Genomic DNA, 19,039 nt, shown 5'->3' with positions numbered 1-19,039 from the left:
GACTAGATATAAGGAGCCTACTTGCCAAATTTCAAGTTTGTAGGTGTTATAGTTTCGGAGATTTCGTGATGAATGACCTTTCGCGTTTATATATATTATAGATATACTGCGTGCAATTTAGTTTTTAACATGGTTCTACGTAAAAATATGCCACGGAATAGTACGCACGCTCCTCCGTGACTCCGTGACGACAGGGGTAAATAAAAAAGTATTCTAGTAACGTAAAAGTTAGATATTGTAAGAAATATTTTTTTGTGCTACTTATACGTGATCAATATAAATGTTTCTTGAACACATAGGGTTGCAAACGCGGTTATTTTCCTTTAAACTGGGTCAGTTTAAAGGAAAATAACCGCGTTGCAATATAAATAACCTATCAGGCGAACTTATAGCTGCTGTATGTGTTTCATACAAACTATCAACCCCAATTAAACCCTCTTAGCGGTGAAATATCGCAAAATCCGTTCTTAGCGGACGTCTACTAACTATAATCTACCTCCCTACCAAATTTCATCTTTATCCATCCTGGATAGATAAACCATCCAGCGGTTTTTGAGTTCCCGTGATGAGTGAGTCAGTGACCTTTCTCTTTTATATATATATATATTACGATGCATTATTTGGCATCTCCTTACCATCTATAGAGCATACATTTTAAATTTCAAGTCTCTCACTTCAAAAACATAGGACTTTCATACAAAATTCCAAGCCCCGTTTTACCCTCTTAGGTGTCGAGTTTCGTAAAATCCGTTCATAGCGAATGTCTACGCCCTATAAGAAATCTACGTGCCAGATTTCAAGTTTGTAACTGTTATAATTTCGGAGATTTCGTGATGACCTTTCGCTTTTATATATTATATAGATTATATAGATTTATTTAAGATACGCTACTAATGTTAACATAAATGTTTAATAAATGCATCACAAATCATCAGATACAAGTTTTCTTACCAAATATCTAGTTATAAAAGGTTTATGTTAAGTTTTGTTATGTTAAATTTTTATTTTGTCCGCCCGGTCCATAAGACCTTTACGGTCTCTCCACCATATCTTAACGAGCTCGTAAAGACGGCTATTATCATAATATATAATAATAATCTTTTAGCGATCTAGAAATATCCTGTGCTATTTATCAAACCATTAGATAGTCATGTTAAACTTCGAAGCGAAGAATGCCCTCTCAAGCTGTTGGTCACTTGCTAGAACTTTAAAATCTATACTAATATTATCAAGAGGTAAAGTTTCTAACTTTGTTTGTTCGTAAGGGGTAATCTTCGCAAATACTGATCCGATCACGAAAATTCTTTCACTAATAGAAAGCTACACTATTCAAAAGTGACATAGGCTATATTGTATTGTGATTGAACAAAAAATTCAGTAAAAAACCTTACATAAAAATTCTCGTGTCACAATGTTAGTTACAATACTCCTCATATCAGGTAGATCTGAAAATCGGCCAACATATTTTTTTCATACAGCTAAGTTATAAAGGGAATTAAGGGGATCCCAGACAAATTCGGCCGTTTTCATGTGCTATAAAGTATACGTTAAAGTTACGTTAAAAATATCAAATAAATATATGTTGTAACTCGGATTCAGTTTATTAATGTGACTGTAAGATAATTGTATAAAATTCTCTAAATAAAGAGAAATAATTGTTTACCTGGACCTCCTTTCGCGTACAAAAATCGTATAGGCTTTCTAATTTTACTACTTACAATAGTGAATATTTTTTTTATTAATTAAGAATCCTGTACTTAATATTTCTACAGAAGGGTTTTTTATTAAGTGCAGTATTTTATTAGAAAATCGTAAAAATATAATTTTTGGTTATTTGCCGGGCGACAGGCGGCCCGCGGCAGACGGCCTTTGTACGGGGAACTTGTGTCGCTCGTCATCGCACGCTGCTCTTGCTTACGCGCAAATCTATTTACTTTTTTTAATCCAAGATAGGCATCAAAATGTAACAGGTAGACAGACTTACTGTTGAATTTTGCAATTGTATTTACTTCAAATAAAAAAATAATTTAAATTATTAATTTTGAGCTGTGTAAATGTAAAGCTGCTTAGCTTGTGGTCTAAAATCCGAACCTAAAGTCGATCTTCACCGAGCTGATAATAGAATAAAATATAAATTTAGTATATCTATACAAATAAAATTGGAGCGGCTGCTTTTAATATTAAAATAACCGCTTTTTACTAAATTCATATGGATGTATACACGATACATACACAAAAATAGCATTTTGACAATTTTTGTCTGTCTGTATGTCTGTTTGTTCCGCCTAATCTCTGAAACGGCTAGACCGATTCTGACGGAGCTTTCACTGGCAGATAGCTGATATAGTAAGGAGTAACTTAGGCTACTTTTATTTTAGAAATTTATTTATTTTATAACTGCGAACTGAACAACAAGTAACAACTAGTAATTAATATAATTTTATAGCCTAAATGATCGACACAACAAGAAGAAAATTAAATAATAATTATGGATGATCACAACTTGTATGCAAGCTCTTGGTCTAGGAAACGGATCAATCGCATGTCCTAAGTAGTACAAGCTAGAGCCGGTAGATGGCCGAGTTTAATAACCTTTACGTAATACTGATCAGGTGAAGTGCGGGTGGGTGGGGTGTGGCAAAGTCTAAATGCTCAAGGTCATTGAGAAGGGGGAGCCTCTTAAGAGGTGTTAATAACATATATAATAACTTTTACACGGTCTTAAGAGGCGCCATGGACAGAGTCCGGTGGTGGCAAATCATCCGCTCCAGATGCAACACTGATTCTGACCATGATCCTCAGACATAATGGACCGAAAAGATAGAAAAAATAACATATATGGCAAAACAACGTTTGCGTGGTCAGCTAGTTAGTGATAAATGTAAATTAAAAAATATCAAAACGAAATAAAATTGTAAATTGTCTAGACAGACGTATTCAATTTATTTCATAAAACCGCAATAATCATCTAGTTTCTCGGTTAAAAGTTCCGGCGCTATCAAAGCTATTAAACTCCTCAAAGCATGCGACTTCTGAAAGCTAATTTCCTGTGTTAAGCAAACGCAATTTAGCAAATTAACACAGTCGAGTTACACTCTACCACAATGATGTACATCAATAGCAGTTCGAAGCCAATTTACAGACCTCTCGCTGGCAAGGATATGCGTCTAATATCTTTACCAATGCGTTCGCCTGGCAAGTCAGAATCATTTGACGCTCGACGGAGCGCGACACATCTCTGATGGAAAGCCCGCCCATCCGTGATAATCGACACCTTACTTACGATATTAACAACCTTATTCAGTAAATACATTTCTACCCGAATAAAGATTCGAATGAAAACTATTTTTTTTATCCATACTAGAGCTAAGAATACGAAGAGGAGGGTGATGTGTGAGTAATTTGTAATAAGGTAAGTAATACGTGAAGCGTACTTGTTGCATTACTAAGTGAGCAATACAGCATCTGGTGTATTTGTGTGTGTAGGCGCATATAGTGTTTGGATGTCTGTCCTTGTGGGTCTCCCCACCGTGCCTCGCAGAGCACGTTAAGCTGTCAGTCCCGGTTGTTATCACAAATATCTGATAGCGATCGTTACTAAAAGTGGGAAATATATCCCTCAACCCGCAGTGGAGCAACGTTGTGGATTAAGCTCCAATCCATTTCCTAGATGGAGAAAGAGGCCTATATGCCCAGCAGTGAGATGTTGCAGACTGAATCGTGAATCGCGCAGTGAGCAATAAGACCAGTTTCAATATCGATTGTCAATACGGGTTAGTTTTAAATTTGTTCGTCTCAATATCAATCAAAGGCAACCAGGCAACATTTGGGTAGAGGAAATGGTATATATGTAGACAGTTTAGGTGTACAGTTTTACCTAACCATATACAATATACTTATAGATGATCATTCTGAGGCGACATTGAGATGACTAACGTCGTTTTCGCAATTTCAACAAGAGATTTACGTCGTAACGTCTATTAGTATCGTTTCCTCGCTGTGTATCCTTTGACAATGTTGTACTTAATCATTTATTCAGATGTAATAATTTTATACGATATTTTAGCAACATTATATCCAGTCTGCGAAATTAAGACCGTTGTTCGTAGAATAGAAAATAGCTTATATTATTAACTTAATTAAATAATCAAAGATACTCTGATTTGATCATGGTAATTGATCAAGAGATACAAAGGAACCTTTCACAATCTTTCTAAATATTCCAAGGTCAAAATTTTTAAAATTAAAAAAAAATCAGCATGAATTTCCAATAATGGCCCTGAAGAAATTATTTGTTATCAATACCTAGTAAGTTGTACTCACGATTATTTGTCAGAAAAAAGGTTAATCTTTGAATTCATATATCTATTTTTTAAGATTTACAATAATCATATTAAAGCCAGGAGTTTATTTTGGATACAAATTGCATACAATGTACATAGTTAAATTTTTACTACCCACATTTTTCGAGGAGACCACTTTAACGGAATATACCCGGTATGATAATAGATTTTAGTCAATAGTTTTTGTTAAAATCTAGAGATTCTTTTCTTAAAATCCTCTTGGACGTTTATGTCATTATTCAAATAAAAACATAAATTAAATTTTAAGACTCAAATATACGAAAGGAAGGAATAGACATTTTTTAAGAATAAAACGATTATAATTAAAATTAGACATACATACAGTTACAACATCTATATTAATAGAGTAGTAAATTCTTTTCATATTTTGTAAACATATAATTTTGTATCTAACTGGTCATACCAATAAGTATAGAAACTTAGAAAAAAAAGTTAAAACACTTTCCCGCAATTTCTCAAATGTTTTTGTATCCAATAAAACGGAGAAATTAGCTAAACTGAAATTTTATTATAAAAAAAGGAAAAAGTGCTACTCAAGCCACGAAAAAAAGTTGTGAAAATATGGACTTAAAACAGGGTCAGTAGACAGTAGCATTAGAAGAACCAACTACAAAGATACTTTAAGTCCATCTAGTTTTATTTCTATTATAATGCAATCTATTATTATCAAATGAATTTACATAATAATAACGATGGCAATTTCATTAAACAGTGTCTTGTATTAAAGTCATGTTTGTAACAACAAATGTGAACTATGACAATGATATAACTTCGTTTATGACATCATATATTAATTTGAAGTAGTTTTGGGATATATTAAGCTTTAAACATATTTTAGAAATGGAGGAAGTCTTCTACCAATAACAACATCCACATTTAAAAAAGTTAATCGCTGAAATTTATGAACCCGCATAACTTCCAAACGACTGCATCAAATTAGGCAATTATTTTCTTGTTGTAATCGTTATTATCAGGACAAGGTCTTTATAGAAGAAAAATTATAATATTCACAAAATAATAAATATGGCAGAATTTTGCCGTCTCACTTAGTTTACTATATTTAGCTTACTTCTTGATCGCACACACGTTAATCTTAACAATAAATCTACGAATATTCTTCATTTATTTCTTATTTCGAATTCTTAATTCCAAATTTAATTCCTTTAAGCTAATTTCAAACAGTAATCTTCCTTTAATTTTCTTATCCATATAAATTATTAACACTTCTCTTTATATTAAGTGCTTGATCCTAAGTTGAGCTTAGCGAAATTTTAGCTTTAGCGTCTCTGACTGTGTTCGAGAGATAAAACAAATACTCCAAAAAACTATTCGTAACGCAATCTACATTAAGTCCGTTGTCATTAACAATGTTGGATGTGCAAATTGTGTGACTTTTATTGAGTAACAAATAATAAATACACATAAAAAAAAATTCTTAGTAGGTACTACTATTTAGATTCACACCGTTACTATAATTACAGTGCAACATTGTAAAAATAAAAATAAACTTTTCTTGTATTTTAGACTTTTTAGATTTGACCCATTGCTCCAGGAAACTCTTGACGTTTGCTGTAATACATTGAGCAGACGTGTAAACATACAATTTTTAACTAATATTAATAAATGGCTATCATACTTATATCTGTGTGTAGTCATTATATCATGAACATGAACCATTTTAAAAAAATAGTGGTAATTATCGAAAATGTAATCCCAATAACATTTTGTTGATTAATCACTCACATCGTATTTACATTAAATATAATTTTCTACTTATTGAAGCATATAAATTTATTTATTATTTATGAAATTGGACTTCAGATCCCATCACTCAAATCCAAATCAAATAAAACGATATATTATTCCGTAGTAGCATTTTTGTACCAACACATACATATATGTATTTACATAGAACTTGTAATGAAAAAAAAAACGTGTATTCTGAGATAACTTCATAAAAAAGTGTGCAAATAATCTCGAAGTTGCTCCTAACATACATGTATTATTTGAAAGAGTAGCTAACTTGTTTTGTGAAAATTCTGAAAATATATATTTCAGCGCAATTCAATATATCTCTATCCTTTTTATAAAATTACCTTGACTCCTTAACATTTTTACTTCGAAAATTTTCCTAAAACAAAAACATATTTATCTAATACTTTTAATCGAGCAATTCTTGTATATACATAATCTGAATCTCGGAAACGGCTCCAACGATTTTCATGAAATTTAGTATACAGGAGATTTCGGGGGCGATAAATTAATATAGCTAGGATTCATTTTTAGAAAATCCCTGTTTTTAGGCAATGAAAAAATGGCTACACTATCGTTAAAATACGAAGGTAAATTTCGCAATTACGCTTGTTTTCCGACCTAGTTATATATTTAAAAAAAAACTTAAACGTATTAAAACGGTTGTTCATTTATATTCAAGATAGATTATACGCTGCTGTGACAACTTTTTGTGCGAAACCCTAATTACTTTTCTAAGTTAAAAATGGCCTACATTAGCAGTCATTAAAAGTCCTATTAAAATCGGTACAAAATTTCAGCAGAAAGCTGATATAAACATACCTAAGCGAAATTTAAAAAATGTTCTTGTTTAAGTACCAAAAAGTTTTAATTTCTTATTTTTACAAATTTTTAAATAATATTTAAAATTAAATATTTAAATAATTTTGACTAAACTAAACGGCAATGAAAGTGTTAACTGCTAAATTTCTTGTCGAATTTTGCTCAGTGTAAAATACATTCCGTATTCCGATGGCTTTACATTAACCATAATTATAAAAGACTAATATAATTACAATTGGCAAAATTACGATTAAAAGCGCTTATAATAATTACTGATTCTGAATGTGTAACTATATTTAATGTTATCACAAAAATTAACTTTAATTTTATTAAAAAATTTCATGCTTTGATAATGTTTTACTCAATTAAATAACGATTGTTTTATTTGATAGTACTCATTACCTTTAGAGTTTAATCTGTTAAACAAATCTGTAGTAATAAAATAAGACAAACAAATAGTATGTTACGTTTTATGTTTATGGTAGAGATCCGTAGCATGCATTCCATATAGGCAGAAAGGCACTGCCTACCTTGTCATGTTACTAAAAATGATATATAAAACATGAACATTACATATTCAAAAAAAAGACATAAACCGTAATTCAATTTAAATCCGCTTCACCTGAAAAACCCGCCGAAATATATGCGATATTAGCGCTTCGCGCGAATCGACGACGGATCTTTTAAAAGACTTCTGCCTAAAATTGCTAACAAAATGTTAGAAATGACAGTAGGACATTATATAATCCTACAATTTTATAATGTCGCGCGTCATATAGAATACGAACAAAGTATTGTGTTTTTAACATTGGTTGGTTTAACAATGAGAGTAGGCACAGCCTAAGAATAACCTATCAAATCAAATTGTCTTGAATTCGATACCGTTTTTACCAATAATTATGATTTTTGGCACCGTCGCATAATCGCAACATTCCACAGATTAATTTCGTAATAGTAGTAATTCGCTTTGAATTTTTCGTTTGTGCGTTCTTGTTATTAGTAATAATATTAATATATTAGTGGTCATTTAGTTTACCTGTGAAATATATAACGGAGATGTATGTTTGATGAAAGTAAATAGTGCATCCATTTCAACACTTCGATTTTACGGATAAATTAAAAATTCTTCAGGCGTATCGATTTAACACATAAATAACAATGACGTTATAATTTTTCATTTATTAATAAATAAACAAGTACTTTCGTTAAGCATACAATTTTGTAACGAATTAAATAGTGTTATCAACGATTTCCTATGTTTAACACAAACGAAATTATCAGAGTGCCGGCCTTATGAGGTCACAGTCTATCCAGTAACTGATTTATTTGATAAGTATCAGTTGGTTGTTTGTACGTGTATTTGTATGCCTGCATTATTATAAGTATAAATGCACTTTACGTGTCCAATAATTTTATACGGAAAAAATTGCGAGAATGTAGGTGCAGTGTGGCTGTTCATATTTTTTTTTGAGTGCCTACCCTGTCTAAAAACTTTATGCAAGCCACTGGTAGAGCTGTATTTTAATAGGACAAAAGTAAAACGATTTTTATTTAGAATGGCCTAATTTCAGGATCCATTTTTAATCCAATATGAAAGATCATAAACCAAGAATAATCATCGAAAATAATATTAAACCTGACAATACCTAGTGCCTGTCAACACGGATAATATACTTAATGAAAGTAATCCAGAGCATCCGATAAATAAGTAAGTAATAAATTATTGTATATTTTAATATGATTAATATTATATATTAGTCTCACAGTCAATTCAGCCTTTCACCGACCACTGCTGGACATAGGCCTCCCCAAGTTCACGCTAGACATCCAAGTTTTGCGCAATCCTCATCCAACCTCCACCGACAATCTTACGTAGATCGTTGGTCCAGTGGGCAGGAGAACGTCCCACACTACATTTGCCAACACGCGATCTCCACACCAGGACACGTCTGCTCCAGCGGCCATCGGTCCTGCAACACAGATGATCAGCCTACTGCTACTTCAACTTCCTAATTCTGTGGGCTATGTCGGTTACCATCCTTCTTTCGCGAATAGTCTCATTTCTAATCCTATCTCTAGGGTCTCTATCTTTGAGAGAGACCCCAAGCATAGCCCGTTCCATTACAAGTTGAGCGACTCTAAACTTGTAGACTAGTCCCATCTTCAATGTCCACGTCTCGTTAAAACACTGTAAAACAAAAACCGGCTTCGATTGCATCGACATGTATTAAAGCGTAGGTAGACGAAAAAAGAGTCAAGTAAATACGCGTTACCAAACATTACTCAAAAAAATCATCCTCAGATTTTAATCAAATTTGAATGCGACTATAAAACAAGCATCAGCTTTCGATTAAAACAAAAATCATAAAAATCAATATACCCAGTGAAAACTTATACTACTTATATAATACAACGTAGGTCGAGGAAAAAGATAGTCAAATAAATACGCATTATTAGATATAGCTCGAAAGTACTTGTCAGATCTCAATTAAATTTAAACGGACCACATGACACGCACAACCTATTAAAAAGTTATCGAATAGAGAACCTCCTCCTTTTTTGTTATTCGGTTAAAATGTTTAAATAAACTCGTTTTTATGACGATCAAATGTAAATTACGTAAGATACGACTTACCTAATCAGAAAATAACAAATATTAGTTACCTTTTTCACCTCAATCTACCTTTACATAGAAAATACATAACATCTTATTTTTCTCTAAATTAAACCTAAATTAAATTTAAATTGTAGAACTTCGATTTGGTTCATATCAATCACAACTTTTATTTGAACAACAAAATAAAAGACTAGTAAACCATTATTTTTTTTAAATGAAATAAAAAATATTAATAAATAAATAAATAAATATCGCCAATGAAGTATAAATAGTGCAATATTTTATTATCTATGCCATAAAAAATACGGTGTATTTTTTTTAAAGTAAATGTTATAAATAAGTACATATAGTATTATTTGATTATTTATATCTGAAATTTTTATAAATTATTATTTAGTTTATTTATAAAATAATAAAACGGTTCGTGGATAAAAAAGCGTAATAACGCCATCTATGGAAATATTTTGCAACTATATCAGACTTTGAAATGAACCTAAAAACGTCTAAAGCAAAAAGGTTCAAATAATATGTGTAACTTGTGTTGTGAATTATTTTCTCGCCGAATCTCATAATTTTGTTTTTGACTAAAATATGTTCTTTTTAACCTGGTTTTCATAGTTTCACTATATTGTCGTCTACTTTTACGTATTTTTGTAAATGGGTATGTGTGTGAATTGTTATTCAACAGTAGAAATACATACTATAGCTAAATTAATCTTAACTTTATCATGAACAAATAAAAAATTACACTCGAATTGAAATCCTTGTCTACATAGAGAAAGAGGCCAACGCCCATCAGTGGGAAGTTACAGGCTGAATTGTACATTACTTGTACTCGTACTCGTAGTCGAATTGAGAACTTTGTTCTTTAATAATTGTGTTTGCTCGCGAAAAACGAAAAAAAACCGACTTCAATTACATCGACGAGTAATACAACGTAGATCGACGAAAAAATGGTCAAGTAACTACGCATTATCAAAGATTACTCAAAAAGGACTTATCAGATCTCAATGAAATTTATATGTGACCACATGACAAACATCATCTTTCGATTAAATCAAAAATTATCAAAATCGGTACACCCAGTAAAAAGTTATTGCGGATTTTCGCAATTTTCCCTCGATTTCTCTGGGATCCCATCATCAGATCCTGGTTTCCGTATCATGGTGCTAAACTAGAGATATCTTCTTTCCAACAAAAAAAAAATTATCAAAATCGGTACATCTAGTAGAAAGTTATGCGGTATAATACAACGTAGGTCGACGAAAAAAGCGTCAAGTAAAAACGCATTATTAGATATAACTCGAAAAGTAGTTGTTAGATCTCAAATAAATTTAAATGGGACCAATTGACACACACCACCTTTCGATTAAAACAAAATTTGTCGAAATCAGTCCACCCGGTCAAAAGTTCTGAAGTAACATACATAAAAAAAATACAGTCGAATTGAGAACCTCCTCCTTTTTTGGAAGTCGGTTAAAAAGTTACTTTACCTGAAAAATTACCAAAACTGGAGTCCATGTTAAGCATTTTTTCTCTTTTGAAGTAATGGTCTAAGATTCGAACTAGACATGATTTTCACCTATCTATTTAATGGATAAAAAATATTTTATATCTACTTTAGCATGTCAAAGATAAATCGCGAAAGGGTTGGCTGTAAAATTCCTGGCCGACTAAATATAGTTACTAGTTAGACTAAATATAGGCGGTTGGCGAATATAATAATATTCTCCAACCGCCATTTAACCTAGATTTTTAGCAGACAATCCTATGACATCACATTAAAAACGAAGCAGCGCTCATTTTAATGTAATATTTATTTATTTAACATGTGGGTAAAAATAACTAGTATCCATATATATTAATATAGCTGTTTAAACAAACCAACGTTAACATTTTCTTGAAATTGTCGGTACGTACTTAATTTATTCTTTAAACTTATATGTATCATATTTTATATTGAAAATTAAATTTTTTGAATTAACCATAGTTTGGTGTTGAATTTTTCTCCCAAGTCTTACGCGATTTTTTTTAATATACTCAATTAAATATATAAAATAACTTTTATATAATCGATTATGATAATTATGATGATCGAGTAAAAACTGTCGCTAAATCTATAACGGTTTAGGTGTGGTTCGCTTTAACATAGTTGAAAGATACAATTCATTATCAGATGAACAGAAAGTAGTCTTAGTAACACTAACCAAAGTACAGAATCACAAAAAGGAGCCATTCCTCTTGTAACTAACCAAACAAAAGGAAATTATTTTTAGTGTTTAACATTTGTTAAAGTAATAAACTAAACACTAAAATTATTTTATAGATTTGTTTTCTTTTTTCAATAAAGCCCTTATTAATTACTGTTCAATTACGGAATTTTCCAGAATCAACAATTAACCTAATGAGCGTCAAAACAAAGATTAAATTTCGATTCACCTTTTTCATTACTCAAATTTCTTCTAATACGAATTTCCTTTTGCTATCTTTAGGGCTTCTTATAAAATTAATCCGTGGAGAAAAATTAAATTTAAATGATTGTTTGTAATGAGAAAATAATAAAAATAGAGTTTATTTATTAAAGCACCTTGATACTTGTACCAAAAAAATTTCATTCAGCTTAAAGTTGCCTAATCTTCGAAATGACTAGACTAATTTTACTTAACAATATTAATTATTTCATATTATGAGAAATACTTTCATTTCAGAAAAAATCATTAGATTTGCGATACTGAGTTATTATCAGCTTTACAATGAAACAACTTTTTCAGACTTTATCGCGGTTTATTAAGTTTTTTAGATGCCCGACGTTTCGGATACTTTACAACAACCATGGTCACAGTTTGATTGATCCGTTTAAACTAATCTCAACGCACCCACAACTTTTTCTTACGTTCCAGATGTATATGGGCAACGGTAGTCGCAGTCGTAATATCAAATGACATCCGCTCGTTTGCCCCCCTTGGTATAAGAAGAAAAGAAAGGACTCGAACTTAAGCTATATTTACTGACTTTCATGATGCTCATGTGTCTTAAAGTTCCTATCCCGCGATTAATTAAAGCATCACAAGAAAGTCTGCACATGATGTTGAGGATTCAATTTCCAAACTTAAACGTAAACCATTGCGTAATAGAATAGCGTTCTTACTATCACTCAGCGACGCGTTAGCAGCAAAAGATTTTGGGCTAATTAACTTATCCACATCTCATTAATTTTTCATACCATTGAAAAATATAAAGGGCGCAATAAAACTCCTAGGCGACATATATGAATATGCCAATACTTTAAGTTTAGATCAATCTATAATATAAAAATGAGTCGCTGAATGTGTTGCTAAGCGCAAAACTCGAGAACGGTTGGACTGATTTCGCTAATTCTTTTTTTAAAATATTCCTTGAAGTACGAGGATGGTTCTTACGGAGAGAAAAATTCTAAAAAAAAAAATTAATTTCCTGAAGAAGTCTAAAAACAACACTTTTCTATACTCCCGTACAAAAGATTTGTGATAATACTTAAAAGTCAATTTGAACTTTAATACCATACGATAAAGTTTGTGTTAGGCGATACGAAGTTCGCCGGGTCAGCTAGTAGTTAATAAAAGTTGAGATAATAACAATACAATATCTAAAATATTACTGAATTGTCATTATGGGGAGAATACGTTATTTCATAATCTTAGACGTCACAATCTTCTTTTAAAGAAGGTTACTTCTGAATAACACGTGCATTCGCTAATCACGTGGCACAACCAATTTACCACTTGTTGAAGTTGTTTATACCTGAATATCTTGCAGAATTAGCAAGTTGAAGTGGAAGTAGGCTGGTCACCTGTGTCACACGACCGATGACCGTTGGAGCAGACGTGTGCTGGAGGGGAGACTGTGTCTTGGCAAAGGCATTGTGGGACGTCCTCCGGTCCGCTAGACCGACGATCTACGTAAAATTGCCGGTATAGGGTGGATGAGGATTGCGGAAAACCGGGGTGTCTGGCGCGAATTTGTAGAGGTCTGTAACCAGCAGTGGACTGCTGTTAACACATCTGCCTTAGAGACTCTTTAATCCAACATTTTAGTTGTCACTAAATAAGATAAGGAAGAAAATATATAATAGTTTTTTAATACTTTTCTATACCTGTATAAAATTCTGGTCTTTTTTTCTTAGTTTTCACTTTTCTTATGCTTATCTGCATTAGCTGTAACGTGTTTTTAATAAGTTCAAAGTTTTTGGTTTTAAAAAGTCATAGGCACTCTAAAAGTAGTCTCAAAGAGTATTTACAATATTATTTTCCCTAAAGTATTTCAATACAATAACTTTATTTATTATTGTTAAATAAATGTTAAATATCAACAAATATAAAAAAAAATTAAAATCAACAATTATAAACATAGCATATATATTTTTATACATGCAATAGTACTGTACAAAGAACAAAATATAGTTTTTTTGTTAAATACTTAAGGCCAGTTTCAGTTCTACCTATCTCTGAATTTGTTTACATTTACCCCTCCTGGGGGGGGGGGGATTGGGGATTGGGTCGGCAATGCGTTTGCGATGCTTCTGGTGTTGCAGGCGTCTACGGTACAGCTCTTACCATCAGGTGAGCCGTATGCGTGTTTGCCGACCTAGTGATATAAAAAAAAAATAAATATACATCAAAATTATTTATTTGTAGGTAGTCCATTATAATCGCTCTCGATTTACAGAATATTTTGAATCTTATCTTTTTCTTTACGTAGGTATAAGCATTTTGTTTTTTTTTTGTTGTTTTTTTTTTTTTTAAAGTGTGTAGAAGATATTTTTTCTTTGCTTTAAATGTTTACATATACCATGCTGTGACAAATATATGCAAACTTTTTCATTTGAAATTCGCTTTTCTATTATTTGACAAAGTTTCCCGATACAAAAGAGTTTTCAAGCTAAATCAGTTTAAATAATAAGATGTTTAAACATTTAATTCTTATATATAAAATTGTTGTGTCACAATGTTAGTTACCATACTCCTCCGAAACGGCTGAACCGATTTTTATGAAATTTTGTGTGCATATCAGGTAGGTCTAAGAATCACCCAACACCCTTTACCCCTGTTATAGGGGGGTGTTCAGGGAGTTAATAACATATATGGCAAAACAACGTTTGCGGGGTCAGCTAGTAACTTTATAATTTTCCAGTTTGTAGCGTCAATCACACGGCGTAAAATGTTATTGATCGCACCGTATCGAAAGGTCTTATCGATAATTCTTTCTAAGTTTCATTCTAAGTTTTTCATCGGTCACTGAACAACGGGTTACTTATAACTTCAATATTGAATAGTTCTCATATCAAATCGCTTTGTCCTTTGCTTTTAATAGTTATGGCTATTGTAGACCTATCTAAGCTTACGAATCTAATAACAATACAAAGTTGTGTTACTGATTACAATACCCAGTATTTTTTTAAGTACAAAGTAGTGATGTATCAATTTAAATCTATAAATAGTCTACGATAATTTCGAATTACCTTTGACATTATCATTTAATATCCTAAACAAAGCTATATCAAGGAATCGTGTATTAATTCATCTCGTAATGAGCTTTTCTACTGACAAGCGCGTAATTAAAAACTGTTTCAAAATACGACGGCAAACGTTTTAATTCATTAAATGAAATTTGATTTCCAGTTAAGCGGAATATAATCTGATTGCGTTCGACTTTCGTTTTAATGATATTTTGTTTTGGGTTGTGAAATTGTTATTACGTACATAAAATGCAATTTCTGTCTGCTCTTATGTCCTTTCAATATTGTGGATTTGAACATGTCACATTATGTAAATTTTGGACACGATAGTCTGGACGGAGTTGTTAAATAATAATAGAAACACTTTTATCTTTGTCCTTGTTATGAATCTTTTTTTCCACTAGTCTCAACAATACGGTTTTCACGGTATCCTAAAAATCTTATATCGTACGAAGTGGCAATTTTATAAATCAACTTACCGTGCCTCCGTGTTTTAAGCCGCATTAATTTTACGAAAAAAAAATAAACAAAAAAAAATTCAATTTGAACCAATAGATCCTGAAATAAGCGCGTTCAAACAAACAAACAAAACAAATTCTTTAGCTCTACAATATTATGTATATGATACGCTGTCCCGAAAGGTCCTTTGTTGTTTGTAATATTTATAAATGATTTCCTTTTGTCATTCCCAGCGAATGGTTCTGTACTGGTATAAAACAATCAGGTGTCCCAAAGGAATGTAATTAGGTCCTTTGATGTTTCTTAGGTAGAACTTTACCAGATATTATTTCAAATAACGAAAATTTCAATATAGGTATATAAGAATACTTGTGTCATATACAAAAAAGCGATCATCTTATTTTAAGTCAAATGTAATCTCTGACAACTCTACGGTGTGGTTACGGCATTAAAGAATATAGTCACCCCCTATCTTCCCGTGGGTCTCATAAGAAGCGACTAAAAGATAGCACACTTCCACTACCACCTTGGAACTTAAAAAGCCGACCGATGGTGGGATATCCATCCAACTGCTGACTTTAAAATATACAGGCCGAAGACGGGCAGCAACGTCTTCGGTGCGACAAAGCCAGCCCTGCGGTCACCAACCCGCCTGCCCAGCATGACAACTATGGGCAAAACACCCGAGTTCACGCCATTTTTGGCGCGAAATTAGGGAGGCCTATGTCCAGTAGTGGACTGCGGTAGGCTGAAGTGTGTGTGTAATCTCTGACCCCAAGAAACCTGTTTTTATACATTTTATAAAATTTGTTGCTAAGTTAAAAATAACTGTCACCTTTTTTTAAATATATGTTTATATGTCTAAGACGAAAACTAGTTGTATTATTTTCTTTACAAACAAAATACAATAACTGTAAGTAACACTTTGACGACACGATCAATACCTGGGTCAAAATAGTTCGTGTCATGGAAATTATATATGATACTTTGTGGTGTGCCGGTAAAGTTATTAAGGTTCTGAGCTGTATAAATACGAAAATTTCACAGACTTTATTTTATATATAGGTATATAAGTGACAACGACGCGTTGGCACAACGGTCACAGCACTGGATTGTATCTGTTGCATTGGCGGTTGCGGGTTCGATCGCCACACATGAGAAACATTTGTATTGGCCATACCATTGTTTGGGTGTTTATGCAGTCCTTATATCCGAATATATCCGCCAACCCGCATTGAAGCAGCGTGGTGGATTCAGCTCTGATCTTTCTCCTACATGGGGAAAGAGGGCTATTCCCGGCAGTGGGATATTACAGGCTGAAGCGATATATATAAGCTCTTAGGTAACCTGAGCTATGCAGAATATATTAATGTTACTTTAGTGAGATTAATTTTAGAGTGTTTTTTCATTTTTAAATTGATGTATGAAATTTTGATAACCGTTCTGTTGTAGTGGTACGAGAAGTCGCATTAATCCCAGCATTACTCCATACGTAACCATGGAAAAACTCTAAAGTTTGCATTTCACAGACACCTGATAACAATTGTTACTTATCCCAATGAAATTATCTACCGAATCGCAGTCGATTAACTTGATGTATTAAGTTCAGAATAAAGCAACTCTTATGCTCTACATATGATGGCTATTGCCATATTTGACCATCAGTGACAAATTTACAAGCTAATACTCGTATATCTTATTGAATTCAGTTCATATGAAATTTACGTCAGTATTAAAACTCTTCAACGTCCATTTATTTAAATATTACGCCGTCGTGATCGGTACAAGATATTTATATTAAAAGTTGGATACTCATATAGAACTAGTTACTGAAATTTTTGAAATTCATTAACTTATAAAAATAGACTTCCAAACCCTTACTTACTCGTTCCATCATCTTCAACTGTTTAGCGTAACACCTGTTTATAAAAATATAAAAGTATTTTTATCGTTTGGCCTTAGTTTTTGCTAGTTAGTTTCATCTGTTTCTCTACTATAGTTTTTTGTTCGTTAGGGTCTAGGTACACCATGATTGAATGACATAAAATCGAAGAGCTAAAAATAAACAGGTGTACAGCGTACAGCGTTTAGTTCAAGCTATAAAGCATCATGGTATTATTTACAGTTTCAAATGATATTTTATTTTATGGTGTTAATTATCGTATTAAAATTAAAAGTTACATTATTCATAAATTAGAACAATGGAGAATATACAATAACAGCATTGTATTAGTATTATATGAACAGTTCATTAGTATCATAGTTACTAAGAACAATAACCGCATTATATAACAAATTATACACTAAAATCTATTACACTAATCACTCTGACTACTATCCCTAGTTACCAGTTAACTTCCCAGTTTGTATGATACCGTTTAATAGTTTTTAAGTTTAACACGAATAGATATGACTATAATGAATAATAATCGTAATATGTCTTCAAAGTAACAATACGTATCGTTTTATTTTATAGTTATAAATTTTAACATCATACATATATGTAATTTTCGGTTACAAACAGATTAATAATAAGTTTAGTTGTTCGTTAACTGTGGTAAGAATATATTATGAAATTAAAATGAAACTTTAATATAAGCATTAGCACTAACCAAACAACTAAAACCGCCATCCAACTAAAAAAATCGTAGAACTGCAAACGTATGTACTGATAAATATATTATTTGAACGATTTAGTAATAATTTAACGCTTCGATTCTTACGGCGACTGATCTGCTTCACGATTTTAATTACCTATTGGATTTAGCATTTTCATTCTTGTCGACTTTTCTATACATTCGATTTACATTTTTATTTTCATTAACTTCTAATTTTTATTAATTTCATGCATACGTAAGTAAAAACTCTTCAAAAGTTTTACCAAATAAATTCATTTCTCCAACTTAAGTTACAATATTTTACTTAACTAACCTTTTTATATTATCGATATAACAAATTGTCTATAGAAAATTAATAATAATATATAATTATAAAATATTTGCAAAGGCCATAGAAATATTTGCTAATGGTAAAACACAATCTGGAATAAACCGGTGATGGAGGTTTGCTCAAATATTTTTATGCCTCTACAATCGTGAGTCGTCTGATTTGTTATCAGAATTTGTGTACCAATTAACATAATTAAATAGTAAATAATAACCATAAAAAAAATGACACTACTAAGACTAATAAAATTCGTCATATTTGTAAAAACATTATAATAAAACCATAGACAAAAAGTATATCAGTAACGAACATATAAAATGTACCTAAAAACTATTTCTTGTTTATTTCTTTTCAACTAATATAACAGTTGTTCGAAACCTATCAAGGGCAAAGTTAAAAATGTTTTAAAAAAAGCAATAAATCAACTATTAAAAAATATAGTATTAAAAAACTTGATACCCATTTGTTAAGACTTGGATCTTTCTCCTTCTAACTAATAAAAAAGTAAGTCAAGGAACATCATAATGAGCGGTTTTAACAAATTATCATCTAAATATCTAACAGTTTGTTTCACTGGTTTCTCAT

Source organism: Melitaea cinxia, chromosome 15 (assembly GCF_905220565.1).
Source record: "Melitaea cinxia chromosome 15, ilMelCinx1.1, whole genome shotgun sequence".
Taxonomy (NCBI): domain Eukaryota; kingdom Metazoa; phylum Arthropoda; class Insecta; order Lepidoptera; family Nymphalidae; genus Melitaea; species Melitaea cinxia.
The sequence above is the reverse complement of the archived record's forward strand: the minus strand, read 5'-3'. Positions refer to the sequence as shown.